We start from the raw sequence: 10,085 nt of genomic DNA, 5'->3' as shown, positions 1-10,085 counted from the left end.
GCCGTTTCATGTCTATACCATACAGTGAGAAATAACTGGAGTGAAATTGTATTGCAGCCATTTCTATTTGCTTCAGGTACAGTCAGGTTACTAAACTCTTACTGCTGGTAACCACACGTGCACAAACTGTCTTTGATCTCGGACAAGAAAAGAGTACTTCACTCCAACATCTGCAAGTTTATAATGACTCAGGTGAAAATTGTAGCTAAACATATAATATATTTTAACAGAAAATAAACATATGACATTTCTGCTCTTGTTTCTTTTGTGTTTTTAAAGTATTCATTTTCTTATTCTTGTATTTCATTTGTATTCTTATAGTGCTACTGCTACTACAACAACTAGTTTTACTACTACTAATAATAATCATCATCATTGTTGTCACATCATATATCATTATTATTAATTAATTATTAGTTGTTTGATTGATATAATTTGACAATTGTCTTTTACTTAAACTGTAAAAAGAACAAAGTCATTTTGTTAAATTATGTAATTTTACCTCAAACCTCAGGGTGTCACTGCTGACTCAGGAAAGAGTTTGGTTTGAATTACCTTTCTTTGTACTCCTTTCTTTGTTCCTTTCTATCAATAGGATATGGAGACATTTAACTATTCACAGCTGGATTACAAATATAATCATTTTCTACGAAAATGTCGAACCAAATCTCAAAAATCATTGTAGATGGACCAACTCCAAACATTGACCACATGGTTTAATACTTTATGCAAATCGTGACTCTGATTTGTAGCTCTGGGTGACGGTTTTGTTTGGAGTTAATGACCTGATGGTTCAACAGAAGCTCATTACATTTTTGTGCATTTCCCCTTTAAATCTGTCTCTTTTAGCTGCAATTCTTGGAAGTAAGAGAGAAAACATTGAATTTGGCTGTGCAGGAAGAAAAAAAAACATGACACGCATTAATTAGCGCTTAAGTATTTTATAAACTGACAAGAAGCATGAAAAATGTTGCCTCATTTGGCTGAAAGAATATATTCCAAACAGCCACCGCTTGACAATGCTCCATGTTCTGGATGTGGAAATCAGAGGGCTGTCTGAGAGAATAGCTATTTACTGTCTTCACAGCTCCTGCTTAGAGCTGATGGGAGCAAGATAAAGTCTTGACATGTTCACTAAGGTCAATTGCTGTGTAGTGTCTGTATGTACCCAGATACCAGGGATGCTTCCTACCCTCTTAATTAAATACTATTCCACCTTATCTCCGTTTCTCATCCTGACAAGACTCTTCGGCAAACTAAAGACATCTTTTCTTTGGCTGAAAGATCAAATGCTAATGAATACAAAAACAACAATCACCATGCAAGTCTAGAAATGAACAAGATGTGCCAAAAAAACACACTGCTAATTTGATGCAGAAAGATCTCTGCAGGCTTTATCTTCGGCTCCGATGACTCAAGAGTGGAGGTAATTACCTTGGTCAGAGAGATCGTTGTGGAACATAATGGAAAAGTAACTGTGTGGGGAGTTGAACTTAGTTACATTTAACCGTGGGAGAAATTGGACACTGAATGTAATTTCTGGAGAAGAAAGAATATGTCAGCAGTGTTTAATCGTCGTCTTTGTAAAGGAGTGAAGAGAGACACAGCTGTGTTGTGTTGTCGTTCAATTACTGTGACCTACATGTGTGACAATCAAAACTTGACAGTTTTGTCATTTTGTCTTTGGAGTAATTGTTTTAAAATTAAATTCTGGCTAACACAGAGCTACTTTGATTGTCGAGTGTTGATACTTTGCTGACTTTCCCCCACAGAAACAGGTTGTTACTGAATTCCCCACAGAGAAGAGACAAACAGTGGATTACAAAAGTGTGGCAGCAGGGTACTTGAGCTTTATTTAGCTATGTGCTTTTAATTCACAGGGGGATTGGGTGCAACGTTGATTGTTCACAACCAGAGCATTAAAAAAATGGAGGCCTCTGTGATGTTACCCCGGTAACACACATTGTGCCTTTAGTGACAGCCTCTGCTCATCTTTTTGGTGATCATTTGCAGCCATGATAGTATCCTACTCACACTGCACTCTTTCTCTGTGCTGAATAAGTCATGGGATTGGTCATGTTTGACTCATTTTGTATGCATTTTATAATGAGGAAACATATTTTGTCATTTATTTGTTAACATGGTAATTAGCTTGCAGTGTATACATTTGCATTCATGTTGTGTCATGTTGTCTGACAGGGTGGTGCTGTGTGTTTAAGAGTGTGTGCATGTTTGCATGCATGTATCAACATGTTGTTTCGGTTGCTGGGTGTTATGTCCCTGTTCCGCACCAGCGATGATCATTCAGCTGACCATCACCTTTCTCCCTGCTCTCATGTGGATTTAGTTAGAAAGCAGGCAGGAGTACCAGCTGAGACGGCATAAACAGCATGAGTATTTTCATCACGTTTATCAGACCATCCACCATCCAAACAGTAATGGAGTTGCTTTCATTTTCAGCTCATATTTGTATAGCCTTAGGCAGTAACCCAGAGTAATGCCTGGTGGCAGGCAGGACTCAGATAGCTGTGCATCACTGACGTATTAATGTCTCAACTTAATTAAGGTGAAGGCTGGTGTTTGTAAAATGTTATTCCAACCAATAGCCCAGGTTTCTTTCTGCCATTCATAGTCAATATTTCATCTGGATATGCATAGAAATCAGAGCATACCCCGGTACATTCATTTAGCCTGTAATTCTCTGCAGAAGATGACAGTCTGTACTGCATACCTAATTGCAAATTCAGAAGATGAGGGGATAATAACGTGTGTGCATGTACATGTGTGAATATGTGAGAATCTGCAGCTGGCAATACATCTTAAGTTCGTCCTAAAATAGAGATACATTTTCATTTTAACACATTATTAACCTATTTAGCCATTTGGAAATTAGTAGTGAAAAGTCTGTTTAAAGTTCAGTCTGTTCATCTCAGTACCAAGCTCTATGGATTGTATTTATGCTTACCTTGAGGCGTCTGCGTGTTTGTGCGATCTCTTTAAATCCTCCTTCAGTAGGCAGTGGTAGAGCTATGAGGATTCAAGAGGCTCATAACGCTATGGAGTTCACAGATAATCTTAGGAAATAGGGTTTTGGCCTCAGTACACCTTCTCAAAGAAAAGGTTTGTGTTTCATTTAAGCTCGTGGAAATGACACGCCCCTGCTTTTTCTTCCCTAAAACAATGTTGTTTTGGGTTTTATTTTGACCTGTTGGAATTTCAAAGAGAATATTCCAGCTGAGGGCTACCTCTAGGACCTCAAATACTTAAAAGGGCCGTGTATTGGCGTGTTTGGGCATTGTTTTGGGGCCTTGGATTTCACGAAGACTTCAAAGAATAATGGGATAATTATTGCACTTACCACCAGAGGGAAAGAGAAATGGAGAGAGGGAGACACACACTGGGACAAACCGACATAGAGAGAGAGAGGAGGGAGGGAGAAAGGGAGTAATGAGTGTTCAAAATAGATAATAAATCTAATAGCGTGCAAATTGAATGGAAACATGCTTTCACAGGAACATCAAATCTGTGATTAATTTGATCAACTGTGATGCTATGATCTTGTCTTTCGGGGGGGTTTATTTAATGACAATTTCATCTTGGTTTATTTATTTATATATATTTATTTATTTTTCTAGCACAGAGTGTTCAGGCCAGGTAACACACAAACAGCTGGTGCAAACATGGCCGATAGCAGCATGCTCACACTGATTCAATTGCAATCGATTTCTGCAAAATGTCAGGAAACGCTGGGGTCTAGTGCCATTTAATGTGCATCAGATGAGGGCTGAAGGTAAGGGTCTATGTTATCACTCATATGTAAAAGAATGTGGAGAATGACAGGTTGGTGCCAGGAGTTTAATTGGCGTTAACACTTGTGGTGTAGTGCGCCGGCTGAGTCTCCAAGGCAATGCAGAGTCAATGCGAGTCAAGAGAAGCACTCAACAGGCTTTGAAGGGAAGCACTTATATTTACTTACTGAGATGGATTTTGGGGGGAATTTTTATAAAGCCATACAACAGTCTGGAGAGTGATGGGAGGCATGGTGTTCAAAATAAATAAAAACAGAAAACAATAACTTCAGTACACAGACATTAGGATCAGTCAACACTGGGGTTCTCCTGCGCAAGAAAAATCCGTTGCTGATAAAAACTGACTTGATTGACTAATAAAACAAAGCCTATGATCAATATGCCAGTAAATTGCTTTTGTTGGATAAGGAGCCACTAGAACTGTATAAATATAATCATGCAAAATAGCCTGCCTAGATCTATTGGTTATATGGGGGCATATATTCAGGCATGTGATGTTGCTATTATTGCATCAGCAGACACAGACTCAATAAACTATAAAATACCTCATGTACAAAAACAAATGTAAACACAAATGAAGTGCAACATGACAAAGCAATTGACTTAAAACATCTTGGCTGACAAAAGCCATAAATACTAATTAGCCCAGTAATTGACCAGGAGGGGGCAGCCAGCCCTGGTCAACCTGCTCACTTAAAGGTATCAAAGACATGTGGAGATTATTCTTTTGGATTACCTAAATGGCTTTGCAGGGAAAGGCCCATTAATCAAAGGCACCTTCTGGTCAGGAAATAGCTCCATAGAAAATATCTACAACCTTCTCATTTCAGCACATAGATTTCTGGCGAAGCTATACAGCACAGTGTCATGAATGACTGGCCCCACTCCAAACTGACTAATGATGTGATGATTGATCTCTCATTCACAGAATAACCCAAGACACTCAAAATGTCATATCAGGTTTGTCAGAAAAGGTTGTTCTGACAGACCAAGGTCACCCACTGTAGATGTCGATGTTTTGATGTGTCTTGTTTGAGAAACAATGGGTTGTAGACGCTTATAGTTTTGGGCAGTGATAGACAGCAGTTGGACTCCCTCCTCACAGACCTAGACCTTTAATCATTTCGACCACACATAATCATTTTCAGAGCACATCAAGTCACCCAGGAAACAAAGCCTGACTCATACTGTATGTTATCCCATTAACTGCTGTCAAACTGAATAAACGTGAAATATACATAAGAGCTGAATGGCGCACTGGAAACAAAACATTACACACCTCTTCCAGAGCGTCAACATGGACACAATTAATCTATTCCCCTTGGGGATTTATCGTCATGAATTTAATGGTTATATGAATTTCCTGATCATAAGATACTCTGTCTGCCTCTGCCCATAATGCTTTGTTACATACATGTCAAACACTTTGCCGTCCCTTCAAATTGGCCGGGGGATATCCAAAATCCCCACCCCAAGCATGACAGATAAAACCGAATTCATTTGGAAGTGGTTCTGATTATTAATTCTCCTTTTGTTTCCTTGTTTTTCTTCTTGCTTTCTTGTTTTTCTTCCTCAATTGTAGGAAACGCAAACATGTGTGAAGTGTGGGCTAATTCATCAAACAACAAAAAATAATATCCGATGGAAATTATGCATATCGTGTGTATATTTAAGCATGGGAATTGTAAGCTGTTACTGCTAGTATGTGTAGATAATTATGATGTGCACATGTTTTAGGACCTGTGAAACTGCAAGAGTAATAAGCAAGGTGGAGTGGGTGGATGAGAGGGTGAATTGGATGTGGGGGAAGGTACTTGGTGTACTGTTTAGCATTTTCAGTCAGTTGAGAGTTTGTGTGTAAATGCAATGAAAAACGAACACAAATCTGGCTACAAAAAAAGACATCATCATTTCCTTCGACTTATTCTGAGGCTGTAAACTTTATATTTGTATCCAGTTGTGATGATAGTTTCCGAGCTCAGATTCCTATTATTTTGTTTGTCTGAAGATGCAATATGATTATAATACTTTTCTTCCTCTGAAATGGCTTGCCAATTACCCTTCTGCACCGAGGTGCTGCTTCCTATCATTTCTTGGCCTGGGGACAGCGAGGAAAACCACAGGTTTCAGGATCAGTGTGCTATCAAGGCTTCATGGGACTAGTTGTTATTGAATACTGAAGAAATAATTGCTGTTTTATTTTAGTGCTGGGAAGATCAAGTCTTATTTGCAAGATCAGTGGTGGAATGTAACTAAGTGCATTATCTTTGTCAAGTATAATTTTAAAGTTACTTGAATATTTCTATCTTATCTAAATACAATTTCTTCACTTTATTTAGTAGGTAAATATTTCCCTTTTTACTTCATTACATATTAATACAAAATATGAATAAGTGATGATGCATTTGTATTGGTGCATCTACTCAACAGTATATACAGTAATGAGAAGTATCCATACCTTTACAGCTACAACATTTAAGTGATAAGAATGTTGTGCAGGATATTTTAATTCTAGGGAAGTATTTCTCTATTGTGGTATTGCTACCTTAATGTAAATAACATATCTGCTCATCCACAACTGAGCAATACTAATAATAGCTTAAAGTATTGCACAGAGAGAAAAATAAAAGATGATCACGTTACAGCTTTTCAGAAAGTGTGAGAAAATGTGTTATGGAACTAAGGCCAGTCGAAGAAAGGCTAGCTTGGAAAAGGAGTGTGACTTCGGCGCTCCATGCAAAACTGCCTTAAGATAAAGTTCTTAAAGTGGCTGTCAGATGCTGCAGTCAATTGTTAAACTCCCATATAAGGTTTTTCGGTGCTCCCTTTCATTTCCTTCAGCCGGAGAAAAACAGCAGTGTTCTGAAAGGAAAGAGATATTGCAGTCCTCACATGTCCTTTTTCCAGCAATGTTTTAAAGATGACACTCAAGGTGTCAGATCCAACTATTGTCACTTTATTATTTGTTTTCTTTTAGCTGCATTTTTCTAGCACTGGTCTGGTGGTTGTCTCTTCACAATTTACATTTCTATGCCACACTTGACCCCATGACATGTTTCCATCAAGGTCAGAGAGAAGTGGTTGTGAACAAAAAACAAAGATTCACAGCATTTTATTCAGATCCGACTCTAATCTTCTTTTTCAAGATGACGGAGGAAAAGGATCACATATGACAGAAGAGTCTTATATTGGATTGGAAAAAAAATGATGAGAGCCCACGCAACCACTCCACCCTCTGGTGCAAGAACTAAATCCCCAAAGGAAACTCCTCATAAACATTCAATTTGTCCAAGGCTGCTCAAAATGTGTTCGGTTTCTCATTTATAGTACAGTTGGTGCATAGCGCTGTGGTTGCATGTCGACCTATCGCATACCCTGGAAACTGGTTTTCTGCTTCCGTCATGACTGCATGGCCTTCTGATTTAATTCAAGCGAATCTAGCTAAATACTGCATTGAATTAACTACATTATCACTGACATGATTTGTTTGTTTAGATCTGCAGGAAGCTTCAGAGAGAGGCTGGATTTGGGGATTTAAACGTCACGCTGGATGCTTACGTTTTATGGGCCAGACTAAAGGGAAAAAATAAGGGATCAAGGGAATGTAAATGCTCCCTCGCCTCATCTAAACCAGAATGAAACTCCACTCTGGCTGCCATTTTCATCCATACATGTGGAGGTTTCAGGAAAGGGAATAGTGAAAAGAACACATTTGCCTTCATAAATTGCATGAAGTCCGGCCCGGGATTTAGCGATAAGAGTTGAGGGACACTTACATTCTGTCAGTAAAGCCTTCGGTAGATGCCATTAAAGCACTTTTTTTTATCAGCCATAAAATAGTGACCTTGAAGAAGTAGTCTAATTACCAAGGGTATGATAATCAGAACGATTCAGACGAGTTAAAGTGGGGGTTTTTTAAGGTTTTTTTTCTTCTTCGCAGCATCTAACCCAGACTGGGTTAGATGCTGCGTCCTTGTTGCAGACAGGCCGTAATGAGAATTGAAATGAGAGTGGATTGGACAGGAGGTATTGCATCACTGTCTGACAGTCTTCAGTCGGTGCCAGTTAAATCAGGCAGGTTTGAAACGTGGATGTAGCTCAATTCAGTTGTGTTTCCCCTATATACACATAGTGGCGGCGCAGCGCTAAATATGCGCGCCGCTGCTAGGGGGCGCCAGCCAGGTACCCCAAAACCAATTTTTTTTTTATTATAATAATAATAATAAGTGGCGACCCTTTTTCATTTTTGATTGTTTGTTATGTGGATTTGTAGTATTTGTGTTACTGTATGTTCAATAAAGGTGTATTTTTACTAAATCTTGAAACATTGCCACTGTATGTACTGGCAGGGCCGATTTTTGACATAGGCGGTCGCCTTGGGCGCCAGATCTGGGGGGCGCTGCGCTGGTAGCTCTGGGAGGGGAAAAAACATTTTTGACCGTTGGCGCTCATCCAAATGTTTGGCCTTGATGTAACAACATTCATAATTAAGTAAATGTAACACCCTTTTCACCCCGGTTACACTTTGCATTTGCCCTGTACGATGGGCTCTGTAAGTGATGAAAGTGGGGGATGTTGGCCATTTTAACGTATATTACCTATGTCAATAAGTTTCTGTTTTTGTAGTGTATTTGTCTTTTGTAGAGATTATTCATTTATTCTTTATATATAAAATCTCACCTAGGGCAGCAAATTGGCTAGAACCAGCCCTGGTACTAGGCTTCAAGAGGCTTTCTTGTGCTGGTAGACAGATAGAAACAAATTGGCGGGGCGCACTTCGCACGCGCACAAAAAATCCACGCTCTCCGTGCTCACATTATGCTGGGCCCACGTGCCTTAGCACCGCTGCTATGACTCCATCCTAGGGGAAACATTGGCTGCCTCTGCCTTTGGCTTCGTTCAGCCTTTGGATAAACAGTAAACAGACCTCACATGATTAGACTTCAGATGTTTGACAGCATAATCGTTTCACAAAAGGATTATTTGAAAAACGTAACTGAAGAATTTTTACATTTTACTGTGACAAATTCTGGGAGCAGCCAGATGGACAAGAAGCAGAGCTCTGACTTGAGTAACCGCGTTGGGGTCAATACTGCAAACATTGTTTTGAGTCCAACACAAACAATTTGATCCTAGTGCTCCCACTGATCCAAACATTTACTTATTCAGATTTACTCTCATGTATTGCCTGAAAAGACAAAGCAGGCCGTCGCCAAGCAGTGCGTGGCTGGTGTTAAAAGATTTGCTGGATGATTGATGATTGATGACTTAGCATTTGACATGGTTCTCTGTCAAATATTTCTTTGATAATGTTTTTCCGCTTCCCTACAGTTCACCTACGGACTGAGTTTAAGATTCAGGTCCACATTTGAACCTCTAATCAGCATAGATGTAGCGCTGTGCAAGCGCTGAGGTTTCTTTGTGACCAACTTTTTATTATTGTTTTTTTTTTTTTGCCCTCACAAAAATTATAAAGACAATATAGACAATACAAAAAGAAAAAGAAAAGACAAAGAAAGGAAAAAGGAAAAAAATAGGGAATTCCTTTCCCATGCCACCCGGTCCCCCCCTCTTCCCACCCATCTTGCCATTTCACAGAAAATCCTACCTGATGTTTTTTAGCAATCGTCTGAGTTCATCTATATATTATAGCATAACAATTTATAGCATAACAATTTATCCACATAAAATACATTCATACCTTTTTTTTCCTCCCACATAACATTTCATCTGTTTAAGCTGAATTGCGATTTGACATGGTTCTCTGTCAAATATTTCTTTGATAATGTTTTTCCGCTTCCCTACAGTTCGCCTACGGACTGAGTTTAAGATTCAGGTCCACATTTGAACCTCTAATCAGCATAGATGTAGCGCTGTGCAAGCGCTGAGGTTTCTGACTTTAATTATGGACTATTATTATCATTGTGCGCTGAACACAGGGGTCACTGAATCTTTGAAAATTGACCCTTACAGTTCTGTTTTTTTTCTCAGCTGAGAATAATATTCTTTGTGAGCTTTCAGTGGCATATAGAAGGAGGGAGAAGCAAAAAAGGCAATGCACCTTTCACTCCCACATTTTAAGATTATTTTAAGAGAAATGAGCTCAATCTCATCATGAAACTCTTGATGAATAGGCATTCATTGTCCCTTAATAGATACTTTAAAGGGCATGCGGGCTGTTACAGGAAGAACTCATCCGTCTTGATCATTTTGGTTTGGTTTTCAGAAGATGTAGTGATGATGAACAGGATTGAAAAGAGAGATGTAATACTATTG

The sequence above is a fragment of the Gymnodraco acuticeps genome, unplaced genomic scaffold (genome assembly GCF_902827175.1).
Source record: "Gymnodraco acuticeps unplaced genomic scaffold, fGymAcu1.1, whole genome shotgun sequence".
In the NCBI taxonomy this organism is placed as follows: domain Eukaryota; kingdom Metazoa; phylum Chordata; class Actinopteri; order Perciformes; family Bathydraconidae; genus Gymnodraco; species Gymnodraco acuticeps.
The sequence above is the reverse complement of the archived record's forward strand: the minus strand, read 5'-3'. Positions refer to the sequence as shown.